Source organism: Phyllostomus discolor, chromosome 1 (assembly GCF_004126475.2).
Source record: "Phyllostomus discolor isolate MPI-MPIP mPhyDis1 chromosome 1, mPhyDis1.pri.v3, whole genome shotgun sequence".
Taxonomy (NCBI): domain Eukaryota; kingdom Metazoa; phylum Chordata; class Mammalia; order Chiroptera; family Phyllostomidae; genus Phyllostomus; species Phyllostomus discolor.
The window spans coordinates 79,348,661-79,370,706 of record NC_040903.2 but is presented as its reverse complement, the minus strand read 5'-3'; positions in this window follow the sequence as shown (position 1 = coordinate 79,370,706).

Here is a 22,046-nt window from a genome sequence, read left to right as displayed (position 1 = left end):
CATAAAGTCCTGTGAAACCTGCTTTTCTAAGAATGTGCTCAATTTAAATGTTAAGGGTCCAAGCACAAAATAAGTTTGTTTCCCAAGGTTTTATAGCTGATTGGTGTCACCCTGTCTACCAGACCCTGACTCAGAAGGATTCCACTGATCCCAGAAATGTTATCTGTAAACCACACCTCCTTTCTTTGATATGCATCCCTATGCAAGCTAAACTCAATAAAAGCCCATTGAGAGAGAGGCTAAACACCTTTCTCCTCTGACAGACTGGTCAACCTTCCTCCCCAAGCAGATCATGTCTTGGTAGAATTATTCTCATCCAGAGCAGCTCAGGGGAGCTCTGCTGGTGGAGCACCCCCTCCTCACCCCTGCACAAACAGCCAGACTTGTTCATTCAGTAGGAACTTGAAAAGAGTTTTCTCCAGTCTTGGCCCAGAATGTTTTGAGGGGACCTAACAGTAACTTTAACCACTAATTTTATTCCTGGAATCTTAAGAGTGGGTAAGATTGAGAAATACACTGCCCCCAAGCCAGTTATATACTAAAACTATCGTGGTGTTTAGGCATAAACTCTCCACTTAGTTATAGGAATATATTAGAACAACGTATGATACAAACAAACCTTTAGATAAAAAGGTCACGTATGTCATACCCAAACTTATGACTGTACTAACTGTACTCTTTGTATAAGTCATACCCACATTCCCTTAAACTCTAAGACCCTTGTCTATAAAATGAGGTCATTGTCATACTGATTACATCATTGCATAGCTTATCACTGTAACTTACAGACAGAAAGCTTTCAATAAATGCCAGTCATTATTGTTAAATATAAACATTCACACATAAAAGAGGATAAAAGAGGATATCCATGGAAGCTCATACATCGAAAGCCATGAAAGTTCAGATTATTTTATTGTCAAAATATGGATAATACAAGGAAATTCTATCATAATACTGTGATTCCCAAATCCTCATCATAGAAATATATATGAATGATCTTATTAATTTTAACTATTAGTGCTTCATGAATTAAGCTGTCATTAAAATAAGAAATGAGGAAGCTAAAGAATTGAATAAAAATTAAATGTGCTCTATGCAACCATACCTTCTTTAATGAGAGACTCTGTTGCTTTTAAATACCTATTAGCACAAATTCATGCATTTCCTGATGCCCCTTTGACTCAGTAAGCTTAGGTGCAGAATTATAATCACTGAAGTATACACAATTCTGCTATGCCTTTAAACAATTCACAAAATAAAATTAACGAGAATAATTTTCTAAGTTTCAATTCATTGAATAGGCCAAGAGTATTATGTTATATTTATACAATTGCAAAAAATCTCTGGCTTTGATTCCAAAGTGAAATTTCAGACTCATCTGTCAGTCTACATATGTTATGTTTTTAGTACATGCTAAAAATGTTTCACCAAGATGAATACTATTCTACACTAGTACCCTGAGTACATACCAATACATTGGATCCATTCTGTAAACAGGTAGGACAGTATAAACCAGCCGAGATTGTTAATTTGTAGCATTTAATATTTAACGAGTATTACTAACACATTTATAAAGTTTTACTTTTTAATCTGTGAAAACATACTAAAAGAACATTATGATAAAGAAACATTGTTTTTACAGTCTGTGAACCACCACAGAATGGGCACCACTTCCATTCAAGGAAAGGACCCTGTGCTGAATGCAGTTTTGAGTAGCCTGTTGGAAACATCTTTATCACAGGTCTTGTGAAACGCTTCATTGCTTGTATTACAGAATGAGTATGACTTCCACTCCTTGAAAAAAGATACTGTGCTGAACCCAACTTGCAAGTGCTTTGCTAAAAATGTCTTCATTACAAGCCTTGTCAAACAGGTCCTTGCTTCTATTACAGAGTGGGTATGATTTCCATCTACTAAACGAACACTGAGGAGCACAGCTTGCTAGTGACTTATTAGAAACATCTTTATTATAAGTCTTGTCCTACACTTCACTACATGCATTGGTATTTTCAATCCAAATTTTCATGATTTGGGTAGTTCAGGAGCTCCAAACTCCTCCTACTTGACTTCACAATGAAATTATTTGTGTTCGCTGGTGCAGAACATGATTGCAAACGTACTAAGTGTTTTATGAAGTTTCACACCTGTAATACAAATATAAAAATAAAAACCTTCCATTTTCTTCATGCAAAATACCACATAACACTATGCAGTTATAATGTTATGACTATCTTTGTAAATGTTACTGGTTAATGGAAATATATTTTGAAAATATTATAGTCTCCTTTTGTGTGTGTGTGTGTGTGTGTGTGTGTGTGTATACCATACTGCTCAAACTGATTTTTATGAAGCTTCTGAATAAGATTCAGAATTTTGTGTAAAAGAGTATACTCCAAAAGTATTTTAATTTTACAGACAGAAAATGTAGTATTAGGAAAATAACAGTTTTCTCACAGAACTAATCAAATCAGAATATAAATGTATTTGATTAGAAGAGTTAGGTGCGGTGAATGACCCCCTCAAAAGTACAGAGACAGCCCTGACCAATGTAGCTCAGTTGGTTGGCATCATCCCACGAGGCAAAAGGTCACTGGTTTAATCCCTGATCAAGGCACAAGCCTGGGTTTGGACTCGCCCTCTGTCAGAGCATTTCTGAGAGGAAGCCAATCAATGTTTCTCTCCCTCACTTCTCCCTCCTTCCCTCTCTCTCTAAGAACAAATAAAATCTTTAAAAAATACAGAGACATATCATAAGAGCAGATGTGAAAGTAGGCAATGTGAGGATTTTATATTTGTGTGTTTATGGTGTGACAAAAACAAATTTTCAGATCACAGGTAAACATGGAATGTGTAAAAATTGCATCGGCCAATAAGCTACTAATTTAAAGAAAAGTACCTACATCTCAACCTCACAATATTTTTTTTCTTCTAAAGATTTTATTTACTTATTTTTTAGAGAGAGGGGAAGGGAAGGAGAAAGAGAGGGAGACAAATGTGTGGTTGCCTCTCATGAGTCCCCCACCAGGGACCTGGCTCGCAACCCAGGAATGTGCCCTGACTGGAAATCGAACCTGCAGCCTTTTGGCTTGCAGGCCCGTACTCAATCCACTGAGCTACACCAGCCAAGGCTCATCTGCACAACATTCTTAAAGTCATAAATTGCTCTGGACTAGAATGCTGTCAAAGAAAAAACACTACAAATATTATTTTAAAAATAAAGGGGTAAAGCTTAAAACATGGTGGTAAAAAAAAGGCTTTATAACAACATATAGGAAAGGCCAATGAATCAGATTCCATCCAAAGGAAAATCTCTCTATGGTGCAATCATTTTGCATGTAGAACTGAGTGAGCAAATGACAAGATGTGAGGGGGGCCAAAAAAAAAAAAACCCTGAAATTACCTTCTGGAGGGCGGGCCCTTTGTAGCACAGGCTTCCCCTGCTAGGTGTCTAGGAACCCATCTGTATCATTGTAGCAGCTGGTAGTGTTGAAAGAGGCTGTATTTGGCTTGCAAATTTGTTTTGAAGACTCTTTCAATGTGTTTGCCCATTTCTTGATGGGTGGTTTACAAGCACACCTGCCCACACCACACTGAGTGTTCAGCAGTTTTTGACCATAAAAAGCATGACCCCTAGGGTGCCCCACCCTCTTCATTCACCTGATCTCACCCCCAGCAACCTTTTTGTTTGTTTGCTTGTTTCACTGGATGAAAAAAGTCCTCAAAGGGAAACATTTTGCTGATGTGGCAGAGATGAAATAAAAAATTGCAGAAGCACTAAAAGGCATCAAAATTAATTAGTTCAAAAACTGTTTTTAGCAGTGGAAAAAACATCTTAATAGGTGTACTGCATCAAAAAGAGAGTACTTTGAAGGTGACTGAAGTTTGAACATGTAAGAATAAATATACAATTTTATATAAATAAATTCCAGGATTTTATGGGTCCTCCCTCATACACTGATGTTTTAGGAAAAAATGTGTTTTTTATGTGGGAGAATAAAGTTAAAAATATGAAATATCAGAGGAGAGACGCAATTCTGGGCACTCAATGGGAACTGCAGGTACGAGATCTCCATTTCTAAACATCATTCCCCAGGCTCCTTGAAAAAAATCACTACTTTTAGTTTTAGGGAAGCAAAAGTACCAAGTGCACCAAGGAAATGTTATTCCACCCCCCACCCCCTCCAGGGAAATGTTATTGATAAAACATTTTTTAAAAAGCAAGGTGTTTCTTGAAAAGTCCTTTCAAGATGTCAAGACCAGCATGAAAGGAATGCTGCTGTGCCAATCTAAAACAACTTAAGCATCCAAAAATTGCATGGTGCTGTATGATAATACATACACGAAATGAAAAATATTCTTTAAATAGTCTTGAATACACTGGGACCAGAAGTAGTGCACTCCCAAATTTAGTCGGGAGGATGTGTTCATGAAAAGCGATCCCACAGGAAGTGCTCACTTAAATTGGGCCCAGAGGACCTGTGCGCAGGAAACTAGTCCAGCCACCCCCTCTGCTGTTCACAGACTAGCTGTAGCTGGGATACAGAATTTGCCTCCAGCTCTTTCCTGGCACCTTACCCCAAGACCCACGCTGCCCCTCACACCCTGCCTGGAGCTGAGATGGAGAAATGCATCCTGGGCTCTCTTTGCCCGTTTACTCAGAACACACTGGCTGAAGCAGGGATGGAAAACTCACCTCCAGTCTCTCCTCGAACATTATCCCAGGCACCCAAGCTGCCCATCACAAGATGGGATGGATCCAGGATGGAGATTTCTCCACAAGGTCTCTACTGTCTCTTTCCTCAGAAACCCTCTCTGCCCCTCACAAGCTGGCTGGAGCAGGAATGGAGAAATCGCCTCCAAGACTCTCCTTACCCACCTATTCCCAGGATCACCTCTGGCAAGAAGGAAGGCTGGCATAAGGCATACACATGGAACAACCAGGCAAGAAAGCAGTTCATGGTGTACCAAGTACTGCACCAGGTTTCACCTTGAAAACTGCACCTTCCAGTGGGCAGCTTCCAGGGCACCGCTACTCCTAGCCGTGGCATGCCCTACGTCGGATACATTCTTTATAGGCTTCGATGCCTTTGGAAAGAAGAGCTTTTCCTGGTGACTTCCACTCAGTTGTTATTCATAAAATGCACATTAGATGGCAGCAGAGTGACCTCGTCTCTGATGTTATTCCCAAAATGACCATTAGATGTCAACAGACAAGTTTTTTTTCTAGTGACTTCCACTCCGGTGTTATTCTCAAAATGGACACAAGATGGTAGAAGAGAAGATCATTTTCCTACCTTAGGACGAGAGCCCACTGTGCATTGAAGTGAGAATCCAGACCCGACGCCAAGCTCACTTTGAGATAAAGCCCCTTTTTAGGCACTTAACAGGCTTCATCTCACCTACTGCTCCCACTTGCCAGATGAATCAGACACAATTATTATCTCTATTTTACAGGTATTTATACTGAAGATTGATTCTACACAGTTCTCAGGGCAGAGCAGTGGCCTAAATGGGCCAAGATGGGCCAGAAGAGCATCACATGCAGGATCCTGGACACAGACCTCATTAGTGTCCCTGGGAGGTGGGAACACAAGAGTTTGGAAAATAAATTATGTGCACACAAATCCAGAGAATTAAAAGAACTAAAAAGCAGAGAAAATTGTCTATTTATTTATTGTTGTGGAATGATATTTTTAAAACAATGTAAGTCTTATAGTTGCCATCAGTTATCTAAACTACTTAATTTTCCAAACTTCCAGAAAAATGTTACTTTTTAAAAGGCTGCTTTTAAGTTGATTCCTCATAGCACAAACATCTTTTCTTTCTATAATATATTTTATTGATTATGCTATTACAGTTGTCCCATTTCACCCCTTCACTCCCCTCCACCCTGCACACCCTCTCCCACCCACTTCCCCCCCCTTTAGTTCATGTCCATGTGTCATACTTATAAGTTCTTTAGCTTCTACATTTCTCATACTATTCTTACCGTCCCCCTATTTTCAACCTACAATCTATGCTACTTATTCTCTGTACCTTTCCCCCCTCTCTCCTCTCCCACTCCCCTGTTGCTAACCCTCCATGCGCCCTCCATTTCTATGGTTCTGTTCCTGTTCTAGTTGTTTACTTAGTTTCTTTTGGTTTTGCTTTAGGTGTGGTTGTTAATAATTGTGACTTTGCTGTCCTTTTACTACACATTTTTTTTATCTTCTTTTCTTAGATAAGTCCCTTTAACATTTCATAAAATAAGGGCTTTTTTATGAGCCCTTATTTTATGGGCTTATTTATGAGCCCAAGTTAAAGGAGTGATGATGAACTCCTTTAACTTGACCTTATCTGAGAAGCACTTTATCTTCCCTTCCATTCTAAATGAAAGTTTTGCTGGATAGAGTAATCTGGGATACAGGTCCTTGTCTTTCATGACTTGGAATACTTCTTTCCAGCCCCTTCTTGCCTGTAAGGTCTCTTTTGAGAAATCAGCTGATAGTCTGATGGGAACTCCTTTGTAGGTTACTGTCCCCTTATCTCTTGCTGCTTCTAGGATTCTCTCCTTCATTTTTACCTTGGCTAATGTAATTATGATGTGCCTTGGTGTGTGTCTTCTTGGGTCCAACTTCTTTGGGGCTCTCTGAGCTTCCTGGACTTCCTGGAAGTCTATTTCCTTTGCCAGAATGGGGGAAGTTCTCCTTTATTATTTGTTCAAATACATGCTCAATCTGTTGCTCTACCTCTTCCCCTTCTGGTACCCCTATAATTCAGATGTTGGAACATTTAAAGATGTCCTGGAGGTTCCTAAGCTTCTCCTCGTTTTTTTTTGAATTCTTGTTTCTCCATTCTTTTCTGGTTGGTTATTTCTTTCTTCCTTCTGGTCCACTCTAATGTTTTGAGTCCCAGTCACCTTGCCATCACTATTGGTTCCCTGTGCATTTTCCTTCATTTCTTTTATGGTAACCTGCATTTGTTCATCTAATTCATGACCAAAATCAACCAATTCTGTGAGCTTCCCGATCACCAGTGTTTTGAACTGTGCATCTGATAGGTTAGCTATCTGTTGGTCGCTCAAAAGGATGAGTTCTGGGGCACTGATTTGTTCTTCTGTTTCAGCCATCTCTCTCTCTCTCTTTTTTTTATCTGGTTGCTCCTGTGACAGTGAGGGGCTGAGCCTTAGGTGTTCACCAGGACTGGGCACCCCAGTCACTAGATTGTGATGTTGTATGTGAGGGCGGGGTCGAGAGGGAACAATGGCAGTAGCTCTGTTCTCTGTAGGATCAGTCCCTTCTCTGGGATCCTGGGTTTCGCGCTCTGCCCTGCTCCACAATTGCTGCCTCACTGGGTCTGCCAGCTGCCACTTGAATGCTCAGGGTCCACCAGCTGTGATCTTGCGTGCCCCAGATGCCTTACACACTCCCAGTTGCCATAAGCGCCCAACTCACCCTGTTCTCCACACTGCAACCCGCGCCTGGCTGCTCGTCTCTGCCTCTCCTACCGGTCTGGATGAACGGGTCTGTTTCAACTTCTTGGCTGTCCGACTTCCATTCAGATAAATTCTCTATCAGTTCTGGGTGTTTTTCTGCCTCTAAAGTGTTGTTGTTCCAATCTTGGTTGTGCGTGGACGTACGGTGCACCCACCTATGCCTCCATCTTGGCCGGAAGTCACACAAACATCTTTTCTATTCACACAGTTATCTCTCGTCATCCTTGGCAACACAACCCTGTAACTCCCTCATTCCATGTACTCCAAGTTTTCAAGAACCCCTTCTAGACACATGGTACCAGATGAAATCTTATCTGTGGTCTCTGCCCTCATTCCTAAACTCGGCAATGTGTCCACTGTAAACATTCTCTCCATAAAACTTCAATAAGTGGGTGATGAACTTCTTATTTAATCTGTGGAAATATTTTCCTTTTTATTACTTAAAAAATTGAATCTGAAAGAGCACTTTATCTTTGGACCACACATTTAGGAGAGAGTGACAGTTGTAAACAAAGGTTTACATGCAAGCATAAATAATTACACTGGCTTCATTTTAAGATAGATACCTTAAAGTGATTGTTCTATGTGCAGTGCACAAATAGGTGCTCCTTTCATAACACTGCTGTTTGTATCGTGTGCACAGTATACAGCAAATACTGATGCTGACCTGCCGCGCTTTACAGAAAGTGCTTCAACCACTGCTGCCTTTGAGGGTTAGTCCCCAGAGTCATTTACAAAGACCATCACTGTTTTATGGCCTAATGGTCTTACTCAAAATATGTTTGCTATGTTTACATGCTCTAAATAAGTAATTCTGTGTGTGTACACTATATATTAAACATTCATCTTTTTACTGAGACATAAATTTAGTATTTGCTGTTGGCCAGACACAAACAGAGATGAGTAAGATAAAGTCTGTGTACTTGAAGAGATCATAGACTCAACATAGAGACAGGCATATAAACAGATACCTTTAACACAATAATTAAAAGTTGTGTTGTGGGCTCAGAAAATGCAGCTTCTACCTGAATTGATTGCATCATTCACTCTTTTGTAATTTCATAGATGTCTCTTGTCACTCACCCTTCTCAAACATAATTCAATTGTATTGTAAAGAGAATCAACTGATTCACAGACTAATTCAACTAATTCAACATGTTACATGGCATCCTATGATAAGTTCCTTGGGTTAGGGAACTTTGAATAATACAGTATATTCATTATATTCACCATACACTTCTAAGAACAAATGCTGTGCAAATGCTCCAATAATAAGATAACTGAACCATTTTCATTTCTTGAAGGTGTCCTATAGCTAAGAAATCAAGGAACCACATTTGATTTCTCAGTGTTACTCTGTCACACTAAACGCTCAGTAACTCATCTTGCTGTATTTGCAAAAACACACCCACCTGTGAACTAGTGCTCTTCCTTTCAGGGAGGGAATGTGACAACATAAGGCTAGACATGGCTTCAAAATGGCTCTGATTCCTCAGAGAATCATGGATGGACGGTGTACAAAGTAGAACTGCTTACAACACGCAAATATTACATGTTGTATTTGGAGGTAGAGACCTTACATTAAGCCACAAAATAAGTCTCAATCTATTTTAAAATAGAGATATGATGTAAAGTATCTTTTCTGTCCACAATGGGATGAAGTAGGAATGAAAAATAAAAGTTTTAAAAAACAGATATTTTGTGAAAATCATGCAATACTTTTTTGAGCAACTAATGGCTGAAAACAACAGTCACAAGTAGAATTTAGACAGGATTAGAGAATGATGAAGCAAAAACACCTTATGAGACAGTGAAAACAGAGCTGGGGGAAATTTTCAGCTATAAACAGTTACATTAAAAAACAAAAAGAAAATTCAAACAATCTAACTTTACAACTTAAGAAACTAGAAAAAGAAGGGCAAACTGAACCCAAAGCTACCAAAAGGAAGGCTATAATAAAGATTAGAACAGAGGAATACAAAATAGAGAATAGAAAACTCAATAGAGAAAATAAATAAAACTAAAAGTTAGTTCTTAGAAAAGTTCAACAAAACCAACAAAACTATAGCTCAATGGACTAAAAATAAAAAAGAGAGAAGACTCAAATCGCTAAAATCTTAAATGAGAGTCGGGACATTACAACTGATTCTACAGAAATAAAAGGATTATTAGACAGCACTATGAACAATTGCACGCCAAGAAACTGGATAACCCAAATGAAATTAGCAGATTCTCAGAAATACAAGATCTATCAAGGCAAAATCATGAAAAATGTAGAAACCATGAATAGATCTATAACTAGTAAAGACATTGAATCAGTAATCAAAAATCTCCCAACAAAAAGCCCTGGACATGATAGCTGCATGGGTGAATTCTGCTAAACCTTTAAAGGCCTGCCCTGGCTGGGTACTCAGTTGGTTAGAGTGCCATCCCCATCCATTGAGGTCAGAGCACCTCCAGGAGGCAACCAATGGATACATAAACAAATGGAACAACAAAATGATGTTTCTCTCTTTCTCTCTCTCTCTCTTTCTCCCTAAAAAAATCTATAAATAAAAATGTAAAGAAGAACTAAAACCAAACCTTCTCAGGCTTTTCCAAAATATTGAAAAGGAGGAACTACTTCCTAATTCTATGAGACCAGTGTAACCCTGATACCAAAGCTGGACAAAGAAACTCCAAGAAAAGAAAACAATATTATTGACTGTATTCTCTGTGCTTTACACTACGTCCTGAGGTTTATTTTATAACTGGAAGTTTGTACCTGTTATGGTTACTGGATTATTGACAAGATCACATTGTAAGGTACATAAATGTCAAACCACCCAAAACTAATGTGTTGTATATCAATTGTACTTTAATAAAAATATTTAAATAAAGAAAGGAAACTATAGACCAACATCTTTTATGAACCTGGTGCAAAGTTGATCAACATAATACACCACATCAACAAAAATGAAGGGAAAAAAGCAGCATGATCATCTCAATTATTGCAGAAAGAACTTTGACAAAATTCAAAGCCTTTCATGATAAAAAAAAAAACACACTCAACAAAATAAGAACAAAGGAAACTACCTATGCAATTTAAAACCATATATGAAAAACCTGGATGATGTGGCTCAGTAGATTGAGTGCCAGCCTGTGAACCAAAGGGTCACTGGTTCGATTTCCCATCAGGGCACAGGCCTGGGTTGGGGGCCATGTCTCCAGTTGGGAGCACATGACAGGAAACAACATGATGATGTTTGTCTCCATCTCTTCCTCCCTCCCTTTCCCTCTAAAAATAAATTTTAAAAATCTTTAAAAAAAAAACAAAACCAGCATGAACAGTATACTCAATGGTGAAAGACTGATAGCCTTTCCAATGTAATAAATAATCTCTTTATAGAACAAAGTCTGAATACAATTGGTAAGATTGACAATGCCTAACAAGTGTTCAAAAAAAAGAAGAAAACATGCAAAAGACAAGAGAAACAGTAGGGAAAATCTGTTAACTCATGAAGAATTGAGGGAGCATGGAATATGTGTATGTCTTGACAAACTGCTAAGCTAGCAACTTCTAAAAGTCACATGTAAAATAATAACAGCAGGTTAGCTAGATAATTTTTTATTAATAAAAATATTAGTAATGTCGCCCTGGCTGGTGTGTCTCAGTGGACTGAGTGCCAGCCTGCAAACCAGAGTTGTTGGTTTGATTCCCAGTCAGGGCTCATGCCTGGGTTGCAGGCCAGGTCCACAGTTGGGGGTGTGCAAGAGGCAACCACACTTTGAATTTTCTCTCCCTCTCTTTCTCTCTCCCTTCTCCTTTCTCCAAAAATAAATAAATAAAGTCTTTAAAAACATATATTCGTAATGTCAAGATATATCAATTCTAGCCCTAGCTGAGTAGCTCAGTTAGCTAGAGCATCATCCCAATACACCAAGATTGGAGGTTCGATCCCCAGTGCACATACAAGAATCAATCAATGCTTCTCTCTAAAAATCAAGTTTTTAAAAAGTCTATCTTTTAAAAAATACATCAATTCTATTATTGTACTATAATAATGATGATTAAATCACTGTTTTCTATTTCTTATTGTCATACTTAGGCATAAGAGTAACTTAAATTTTTTAAGTCAGTGTCAAGTAGTTAAACTATAGAAAGATCAAGGGTAAAATTTGTTACATTGTAATAACTGTTGGGAACCACCCTGCCTGGTTTCAGAAGCTGTAACCCTCCATCGCTAAGTCTGAGTGGGAGACCTGGGGACCATAAGCCATTAAGGGTACAAAACTTATCTTCTTTATAGGGGTGCCGTCTCTGCCCCCTTTTACTTCAACCTGGTTGGTCCCGAGCAGATGACTGGTTAGCCAATGATGGGTAAGATTCCTCAAAGGAGGGATGACCTAAGACAGACACGGTCATGAAGGAGCCCTCAGGGAAGGACTTGGGGGGCTATAGAAAAAGAAGGTGATGGACCCTCAACCCTCAGCTTTGACATAGCCTGAATCCTCATTCTGTTTGCAAGAAGTCTCCTAGTCTCTTGACTGCCTTACTTCCCCTGCCTGACTTAAGCCTGAAATAATGACAGAGAGCAGTGCAGCCCTGTGCTGGAAAAGGCAGGTCCCCAGGGGTGATCAAGCCCAAGAAAAAATGCATAAAATCCTGTGAAACCTGCTTTGCTAAGAATGGCCTCAATTTTCTGATAAGGATCCAAGCATGCAACGAATTTGTTCCCCAAAGTTTTATAGCCCTTTAGCCAACTGACCCTGACTCAGAATAAGCTCTCATAGTTCTTCAAATGTTATCTATTGTTTGATCCTTACTGCCTGACAATGATTGATGAGCTTTACCTGTATTCCTGTGCAAATTGAACCCAATAAAAGCCCATTGAGGAGCAGGCTCCTGATCCTTCTCCTTTGAGAGATCTACCACCTTTCCTCCCCAAGAAGATCATGTGTTGGTAGACTTATTCTCAACCATGGTTGGGGGGGGGGGCCTGAGGGCAGAGCCCCCCTGACAGATAACTGCTCAGATTACTCTTCTTTTAGGACAAGAATTATAATCTTCTACAAAGTTGTGTCTGGCCCTACTGGTGTGGCTCAGTAGATTGAGTGCCACCCTGCAAACCAAAAGGTTGCAGGTTTGATTCCCAGTTGAGGACATATGCCTGAGTGGTGGGCCATGTCCCCAGTTGGGCTCATGTAAGAGTCAACTGTGTCTTTCTCCCTCCCTTCCCCTCTCTATGAAAGTATATGAATAAAATATTTTTTTAAAAATAAAAATAAATAAAAAGCTACATCTGAGGAGAACAAATATTTCTTTAACTAGCCAGAGATAAACAACTATAAGGGTGTATTATCCAAATGGCAGCCACTAATCACTAAAATTTAAATGAACTGAAACTAAAGATTCAGTCTATCATTTACACTTGGCCACATGTCAAGTGCTTGATAGCCACACGTGGCTTAGTGGCTCCCACACCAAATGGCACAGACACAGAACATCAGCATCATCTCCGCGAGTTCTTTTGGCCATCACTGCTGTGAGGACAAGCCTCCAAACAGAGGACAGTAGGTAGATTTAAAACCAGTTTTATCGCTTTATTGGGGAAGAAGTAGATACATGGTCTTCTCTCAGAGTTTGAAAGAAATGCTGCTTTCCCCATACTGAGCTCAGTCAGAAAAGTTGAATTATGCTGTCTTACCCTCACATTTAGGATGTAATCCAGTAAGACTCAAATAGACAGTTTGTAGTTACTTAAATACCTAACTTTCAACTAACAACTAATGAGAGTATAAGGAATCCAGTTATAAGAGAAAAATATACCCTTGACAAACTGGGAGATGTTTAGTTTAACATTTCAGTCCTCTCTTAAATATCAGTGGCCTCTTCTAACAAAAAGCATCAGTAAGTTCTAGAGCCTTCTAAGGCTTCTGCATGGTGGATGTGGGCTGTTTTTAAACTGCAGCTCTGCAAGTTCAAATTGGCATGACAGTTTTGGAAAGGAGAGAGAGGGAAAAGATGTTTCAGTTGAAAACTTTAGGAACTAAAGGATGCAGATGTATTAACACTAAAATATAACCAAAACAGAGAGAGGAAAAAAACATTTCTTGCAGAGGAATTGATATAGAATCCTTAATGATTTTATGCAGAAGGTTTTGAACTTGGGCCAGATGATTGCATTTATTTTCCTGTAGCTGCTAGATAAATAGGGATGTGTGTTTTCATGACAAAAGTACTTCCTTGAATTAAAAAAGTATGGAAATCATTTACTGAAGTAGAAAATTCCCCTACGCACTTATGTTTGTGCACATGCTGGATACATTTTCACATGTGAGGGACAACGCTGGGAGAAGGCAAGCTTCAGTGGGAGTTGCAGAATTCTTAGTAAATGCTCCACCCTGCATCACCTCATCGTTAGAAGATATTCAACAGCAAAGCAAAAATCACAAAGCCACAGTGCTGACTAGCTTGAGGAAGTGAGAGAAAAAAATAACAAACTTTAAAAAACAGAAAGCAACTGCGTAAATCTAGAGTGAGATCAAGAAAAGAAGCTTGCTCGCCCTGACTGGTGAGGCTCAGTGGGGTGGGCATCCTCCTGCATACCGACAGCAGGCTGGTTCAATTCCCAGTCAGAGCAGGTGCCTGGGTTGCAGGCCAGGCCAGGTACTGTGTGGGAGACAACCCACAGACTGATGTTTTTCTCCCTTGCTTTTTCCCTCCCTTCCCCTCTCTCTAAAAATAAGTAAAACCTTCTTTTTAAAAATTATACATATAGCATGAAAGAAAGAAATAAAAATCACATTTCTGGATGAAAAAGGAAAATAAAGATAAATTTCCACTCCTTTCCCCCTTAATAAATTAAAACTAATACTTTTTTTTAAAGATTTCATTTATTCATTTTCAGGGAGGGAAGGGAGGGGGGAGAGAGAGAGAGAGAGAGAGAAACATCAATGTACGGTTGCTGGGGGTTATGGCCTGCAACCCAGGAATGTACCCTGGCTGGGAATCGAACCTGGGACACTTTGGTTCCCAGCCCGTGCTCAATCCACTGAGCTACGCCAGCCAGGGCTTAAAACTAATACTTTTAATGCCCTCTGGAAATTGGCATAGTTCCTTGTACATAAAAGCATTATTAATTTTCTTGGCTATATTGGTATAATTGTTACAGGAAAACTCCCAGAAACTTGGTTCTTCTCACCAATGCAGTAAAGAATTGAAGATCATCGAGTCTATTAACATGCACGCAGGTTTTATTGATGATCTGTCCTCTTGAAAGAAAACCGACCTAGTTAAGGTGGGGGTGGGGGACTGAAAGGCACAGGTTCAGGGTGCAGCAGGGTAAGGGCAGTGAAATTAAGGGCGGCCGAAGGCCAGGTTGGCAAGCCACGCTTGGCCAGAGGCCAGGTGGCGAGAGAGCCAAGAGCACCAAACTCCAGAGTCCTTTGACCTGAGGACTCACACAGTCGACCGGATGGGGGAGGGTGAAGAAGTTACATATTGATCCACAGGTAAAGGTGGTGCAAGCTTTCCAGGATGTGGGTGTGAATACCCAAAGGTATTAATGGGCTTGTTCCTTTAGACCCTATGGGCCCTTTCAGTCCTCTCAGGCCTTGGGATGAAAACAGTGTCAAAGTCTTACTTCCCAGATAATGGAAAAGATACATAGAATTTCAAGGACTGCTGAGTTAATGGGTGGGACATGTATCGCTTCTCCTCCCTGCCTTTGTTTGCTATCTATCCTACCTAATATAATCAGTATAGTACAATACCTGATTGAATTAAATATATACCTCTGCTTTAGCTAAAGAAAAGAAATCTACCCTACTCCTCACTCCCCCACCCCATGAATATCTCTGAAAATCGGTATCCAGCAGCAGGGACACTGATTAGAGCATCTCTTTGCTAGAATCGGTACTGTAGACACTTTAACGATGCTGGCTATTAATTTTCCTCAATAATTTTTAACTATTCCCTCTCTCTAATTTGTTAGAAGTGTTTTGTCTTGAGAGAGGTTTAACACAAATGTATTTTGTTCTTCAAGGACTATACTGATCTTTAAATATGATCAAACCTCAATGGGAGGGGAGACACATCCTCATAACTGCTGTTTGCACTACAGAACACAGTGGAAACTCATTCCCCACAAGTTGTCTGGCCCCGTGGCCCAAGTGGGACTGACTCCTCTCTAATCCCACCCTCCCACCCTGCCCCCACCATGCAAGTGTTCTGGACCTTGGGTGCTGGGACCCCCAGCCCAGAGGAAGTACCATGAGCCCTTCCCCTTCCTGTTATCCCTGAACATACACTAGTCCCAGATTTGTTCAGGCAATGTACTTGTTTCTGTTGGAGAGGTCAGAGGGCAATCAGGAGGCCAGAGAGGCTTCAGGCAAATACTTTCATCATGAGTAATATTTCAGTGCAAAAATTCAGGGCCAGCTGGTCTCACTGATTCTTAACCTTTTGATGTAGGTCATTCCTGTAAATTAGTTCTTCCAACTTTCCCGGGAATGTGATAGGAATGGAACAACTTAAAAGCTGTGGACATGTCCCTGTATCCTTCTTCCAAATAGAAGGAAGAAGGTAAGAAAGGCAGGCAGGCAGAACTGCTGTGAGTGCTGTATCAGTGTGTGTGCATTTGTGATAACTGGAGCTTGGCCTCACAGGAATACAGGGCACTTGTAAGGGTGAGCTACCAGTTCTGTACACGTGACACCTAAGAAACTATTTGGGCCACATGGCTTGCCAGGGGGTATATTCATTCAAAACCAAAACAGGCATAGCTAATCCACTCTCCCAGCAACCACACAGCAGGCCACAGTGACTACAGGGCCATTATTCCCTCCAGCCAGGCATAAAAATGCAAGCTGAGTATACAAGGAGGTTTGTTTAATGGTTACAGTGGGAGCCCACTAACCAAGAGCCACAGAGAATCAAAAGAGGGAATTCTTTACAGCATGTAGAGCTAGTGCCTTCTGGGAGAGAACACTCCCGATGTGCTGTCAATATATGCAGAGATTCTATTACCGAGTTCATTTCCACAGTTAAGCAGATCTGCTAAGCTCTTCTTTAGCAGTGATTACTTTCAAATGACGACTTGAAATTTAACTTTACCCAAGTATATTAACATACATGATAAGCATATTTACTTCTTTCTAAAACACATTATTTGACAAGAATATATTTTAGTAGAGAAACGCTTCCCAATTCTCTTTGGTACACATTGCACTCGTGTGGGAAAGGACAGCCAAGTGCACAAACTGAAGGTCATCTCCACTTCCCTGTCCAGGGAGCATGGGGGAGGGGGCTCACTGGCCTTGAGGAAATGGATCTAAGCCATACAGTGATAAAGAACTGCAGTCTATCAACATGTTACAGAAGGAGTGAAGGAAAACCTTTGAATAGAATGATGAAGTAAGTGGGCAGTCGCCAATCATGAACAACTTTTAAAAAGCAGCTTCTTATTTGATCTCTTCTGATAAAAGAATGAGAAGAACTTCGCTGTCAGAATGGAGTCAGTTCAAGTATGAGAATTTATTTCTATTTCATGTTGTTACATTGTCAAATTTTTAGAAAATAGTCCCTAGACTAGAACAAAGAATATTTTTGTGTTTCACCATGGCTGGTGTGGCTCAGTGGATGGAGTGCCGGCCTGTGGCGAACCCAAGGGTCATTGGCTAGATTCCCAATCAGGGCACATGCCTGGGTTTCAGGCCAGGTCCCCCGTGAGGGAATGTATGAGAGGCAACCACACATTGATGTTTCTCTCCCTCTCTTTCTCCCTCCCTCCACCTCTGTCTGAAAATAAATAAATATTTTTAAAAGAATATTTTTGTGTTTCATAACCACAGGACTTTAATACCAGCGCTTTCCACTGGAGAAATGGCAGAAGTGAAATGTTCCATGACTGATACAGGTGTGTGGGTGGGCTTTGGATGAAGGAAGTGCCTTACTTTTCTGAAATTAGTAAAATATACTGCGTAAGGCTTATATTAGTTTTGATACTTCATCAGGCATGTTATGCTTTGTTTCTAAGTAATCTACAATAAGTTCAGTTATTAGAATTATTATTTTATAGAATAATGTTATTTTATTTTTAAACCTACACAGAATTTTGTATCTTCATACATCAAATTAAAATTTTTGTAAGGATGTCTGCTAATACCATTTCTGAAATGATTGCTAAGGCCTACTGCTATTCTTATTCCAGTGAAAATGACTGAAATCCTGCATTGTCCAGGGAAGGAAACAAGCATTATAATATTCCACTGACTTCAGTGGTCATGTAAAATAGGGACTGTATTGGTTTTAATTTAAAGTATTTTTAAAATACTTCTTATAACACTATTATGTAGATTTAAAATTTGGCACTTTTTGTTTTAAGATTTTATTTATTTTTAGAGAGAGGAAGAGAGGGAGAAAGAGAGGGGGAGAAACATCAACGTGTGGTTGCCTCCTGAGCGCTCCCTACTAGGGGACCTGGCCTGCAACCCAGCCGTGTGCCCTGACTGGGGATGGAACTAGCGACCCTTTGGTTCGCAGTCTTGTGCTCAGTCCACGGAGCCACATCAGCCAGGGCAGTGCCTACTTTTTAAAATTACCAATAAATTGCCTTAGTAAAATTAATCAACATTAACCTCATGTCTAAATATGGATTTTATTTTGTGGGTTACCTTCTAATCCAAATAACAAAAAGTTTGCTGGCACCGGGAAGAAAGCCCTCTACTGCTGTGAGTTGGGAGTGGCAACTTTGTTCTCAGTGGACTGTCCCTTTCTTCACAGGGACATGGTGATCAGTCTTATTTCTCTGGGAAATTCAGTCTGAAGGAGGGACTGAAAGGATGATCATTCTATTGAATCCAGTCCTTCAGTGGGCAAATGCAGAGAGAACAGTAATGACCATGGAACTGGGTAACCGTCCAGGCAATTTGACCCAATAACTCATGGTCAAATTCTGTAGCTACGAGGCCTTCAAGAAGAATGTACAATGTCTTATAAAAGAGGAATTGTATGTTTTAGCAGTTGCAGTTACAGTGAAGGAAAGATAGACAGGAAGACAGTTTAAAGAAAAAAGTATTTTTTCTCCTCTTATTTTATTATTTTTTTAAAGATTTTATTTACTTTTCAGAGGGGGGGAGGGAGAAAGAGACGGAGAGAAACATCAATGTTTGGCAATGTATGGTTGCCTCTCACACGTTCCCCACTGGGGACCGGCCCACAACCCAGGCATGTGCCCTGACTGGGAATCAACCCGAGACCCCCTGGTTTGCAGGCCAGTGCTCAATCCACTGAGCCACACCGGCCAGGGCTCTCCTCTTATTTTACGTGAAGGGTGCAATATGGAATTTTAGTTTCTTACTTAGATTGTAATAGGCACTTTGTGTAGTTCCTGAGGTTGAGGTTGAGGAAACTTGATGAGTGAGTAGGGTGCTTTGAGTGAGCCTCCCTAGCAGTGGTGTCCAGAGACCCTCCTCGCGGCCAGATGCTGGGCACAGCGTGCAATCACGTTACAGGATGGACCTGTGGCGGGGGCCCAAATACTGTAACTGAAACAAGCCTCCCCCAGGGTCTTTCTGTCACTGTGGGCTCTTGCCTGCTTCTGTCTTAGGAATTGTGGCTTTCAATGCCAGTTTGGTGAAAAGGAAAGCAACTGTGTATTCAAAAGTTACACAGGTTTAGAGTAATGGCGCAATGTCACTGTTGAAAATTCCAAAGCCCCTTTAAAACACCCATCGCACCCCCACACATACACAGTCCTGCCTTCACCACCTTTGTCCAACCAGGCCAGTCAGGGGTACTGTATCTCAGAGGAAAAAAAAAATAGAAGTCTGTAGCTCGGCTAGACTCCCAGTTCCTCCCAATAGTCTGTGCTCAGCTGGGCAGGTCACCCGTAGTTCCCAGCACCATCAGCTGTGTTGCCACTGGGATCTCCAATTCTTAATCCAAAACCATGTGGCACCTCCTCATGCCCACCAACAAGAGTCCTTTCACCCCTATGGTTCCTGCATGGTCTTCAATTGTCCTCTTGCTCCTCACCTAGACTCACCTTTAGTTTAAATCCCAGCCTGGATCATGTTCTGCAACCCCATTTCTGACTCCTCCCACAGTCAGCTACACCTGCCAGCACTCCCGCAGTTTCTGTCTTTCTGAGCTGCCATAGTTAGTCCAGGCAGGCATGGCCAGGTGGCCTGGAGCAATCCATCTCCAAGCTCTTTAGCAGAGACCACACCACCCATCCCTAGCTAGCCTGCTGTTATTGATATTCAAAATAACCCTCACTGGCCCTGCTCCCTGTCTCCCATCACCCAGCCAGACTTATGGGGGATATCTTATATTCCTAGGCACCCCAAGTTCTGGACCCCATTACAAATCCCCCTTTTGGGAGCCCCTGTGGCTTCCCAGCCTACACCCCGTTATAATCACGTGCACATCTTTCATGACCCAGGAAATCATCTTGGATATTCACACACCCTTGCTGCACACCCTGCCCACCCCCTTCGGATAAGCCCTTCACAGAGTCCCCTTCTTCGAGGCATCCCAGATCTTATGCTGAAGGAGAACAGCGATGGAAGAGAATGAAATAAGAATTATAAGTTGTCTATTAAATTTCACTTTTGTTTTTACAAAATTATAAATTAATAATGTGCATATATTAAAGAATTTATTTTTTAGAAATTGTAATACCTTTATAAACTTTGAAAATTTAACTATATTACATAAATTCTAGAAAGGCTTACTGATTTCATATTGGTGTCTCACCAAGACCACAGCGTATTTTGTAGGATGACACACAAAGTGGTATGAATTTTGCAGTAATAAATACCTGTAATAGAAGTCAAGTATTTAAAAGGCAGTGTTAGACAGGATCTCTTTCCAATATGGTCCATCAAGCACTTTTATTCGTGAAAGGTATCTGCTTACTATGCAATTACATTAACTAAAGTCAAGTTTAGTGACCACCAATAATCACTTTTCTAGCTCCCTTAATTAACAGCAAAAAAACACAATGATTTCAAGTTGTTGCCCCCTGGCTGTTTAGTAACTGAACTGTTACCATTGTTATCTTAATGGTGATGAATAAACCGCATTAAAAAAGCCTCCAGGGACTGAGCATGGGCCTGCAAACCAAAGGGTTCCTGGTTTGATTCCCAGTCAGGGCACATGCCTGGGTTGCGGGCCAGGTCCCCAGCTAGGGGCACAGTTAGGGGGTTAGGAAAGGCAACCACACATTGATGTTTCTTACCCTCTCTTCTTCTCTTCCCCTCTCTCTAAAAATAAATAAATAAAATCTTAAATAAAAAAACCAGACCTCTAGGGAAGGGGGAGGGGGACAGGTGAGGACAGAAGGGGGAAGTGTCTAATTAACAAACAAGTATAAATGACCCTTGAACATGGACAGTAGGGTGGGGATTGACTGTAGGGGGAACTGGGAGAGCGGTGGGGGCAAATTGGGACAACGGTAATAGAACCACAATAAAAAAAGCCTCCAGCAATTAGAAAAAATAGGAATACAAGTAGCTCTACTAATTTAAGAATCTACTTCAACTACTGGTAAAAGAATAAATTAAAATGAGCCCTGGCTGGCGTAGCTCAGTGGATTGAGCATGGGCTGTGAACCAAAGCATCGCAGGTTCGATTCCCAGTCAGGGCACATGCCTGGGTTGCAGGCCACGGCCCCCAGCAACCGCACATTGATGTTTCTCTCTCTTTCTCTCTTTCTCCCTCCTTTCCCTCTCTAAAAATAAACAAATAAAATCTTAAAAAAAAAAAAAGAATGGGAGCCTAGCCGAGCTATGGACTTCTATTTAAAAAAATAATAAATTAAAAACACATTGTGCTTTTTTTTTTCTTTCCTATCTGCAGTAATGTCTGGAGACAAAGAATTCCATGATGTTAGTCATTGAAAGATGACACATTACTGATTTGGAATGCTAAGAAATAAAAGAGTTATTCCACATGAAAATAAATCCTGAAAGTTGGAGAGGAATTCCTTTATTAACTGATTCCAATAATTAAATGCAACATTATCAAATGTCTTCTGTTACATTTAACTGTACTTAAATATAACATTAGATTCAGAATAAAATCTCTAGGGTAAGACACCAGAAGTAAGGGGACACTAGCAAACACTCACCTGTGGTATAATCTGAATGGATGGGAGTGAGCACGTGTCTAGCGTTTCTCTTGATGCTTAGAGGGTAGAATAGGCAGCATTCAGCATTCAACCTTCTACACTAATAAAGTTCCCAAAGCCACTGTTATCATTTTTAGGTCAATTTAACACACTGAAATGAAACTCTAAGGTTTATGAGATTCTACCATGTAATTTGAATGAATTCATTGTGAATTTAGAGTCACTAAAGTATTAGATAAGTACTTTTCTGCACTTGTGAGGCACAGCCATTTTATAAGTATTTTAGTTTTATTGAGACAGAGGAAGAATTTATCAACTATATTAAGAATTTTAATCAGAAATCCAGAGGAAAATGCCAGGGTTGAAACAGCTGGAAAACTATACCCCCAGGCATTTTGTTTAATTTAGCAGAAATGTGGCTCCTGTGTCTTATGAAGAACTTTAGCAGCTTTTTT